Raw genomic sequence first — 1,173 nt, 5'->3', positions numbered from 1 at the left:
ACACACACACACACACACACACACACACACACAAACTGATTAGCTCATCCCATTGACAACAGAAAAAAACGTGGAACTACAAAATGAAATCAATGTCAGTTTAACATTTGCAAAAAGATGATGTTTAATGTTTCATGTTCAATGGAATGTTTCGAACAAGACTGAAGTGACTCTGGAATTATATCTATGGAAAAGAATCCTCATAAATATTATGTAGGCCTACATTAAAATACCTCACAGGCGTATACTTATCAAAATATACACGAGACCTTATTTGTATGTACAAAGCAGAACTCAAAACTGATGATTTAAAAGATAAATGCTTGGCAGTCACAGAGAGAATGGGCTCTCAAAACAATGGCAGAAGAAGAAGAATATAATATAATCACTGAACAGCATACGGCACTATCGGGCGTTACCTCAAGGGATCAGAATGATAAGTACCTTGAATAATATAATATAATCACTGAACAACATACGGCACTATCGGGCGTTACCTCAAGGGATCAGAATGATAAGTGCCTTGTCTGCCTTTATTGGCATAGATCTATCACCCAAAAAAATATTTTTACAAAATTCATTTTTAGCATAGACTTATTCAGTGGAAGCCATAACAGTACCTGTATGTGACGATTTGTGGTGGCTAGTTGCCGAGGAGAAAAAAAAAAGAGAGAAAAAAAATATTTTAAAAATTGAAAAATAGAATTCTAAAAAAAGAAGCAAAACCCCCAGACGACTGAACAATTAGCATTATTGATGTCCTGAATACAGGACAGATCGTATTACGGCTCATGCGCACGGCATTAGTCAGAAGTCAGAGGGGTTAAGCTCTTTTTTTTTAGAAAAAAAGAAAAAAAACAACAAAAAAAACCCACAAAAAAACCCGCAGAGTATGGGACGAGTAATGTCAACGAAATGGGTACAGTGCAGATCGTGTTACGCACGGCACACAGCATTAATGTATAGTCTGTGGTCACAAGAGTTAAATGCGATTTTGCCATAACATTCCAGATCCTGCGACCTTCACTTTCGCAAGATCTATACGCATTAACTGTGTCATGCATAGTTAGGCTCATACTATCTGCAACAAAACGCCGGTTTGAATTTCGCTCTTGCTCGACGAATGTGGGCCAAAGGAGAGCGTTGTCACTCAAAGCTCTGGGGGTGGGGGGA

Source organism: Aplysia californica, unplaced genomic scaffold (genome assembly GCF_000002075.1).
Source record: "Aplysia californica isolate F4 #8 unplaced genomic scaffold, AplCal3.0 scaffold00042, whole genome shotgun sequence".
Taxonomy (NCBI): Eukaryota; Metazoa; Mollusca; class Gastropoda; order Aplysiida; family Aplysiidae; genus Aplysia; species Aplysia californica.
This window is presented reverse-complemented; position numbering follows the sequence as displayed.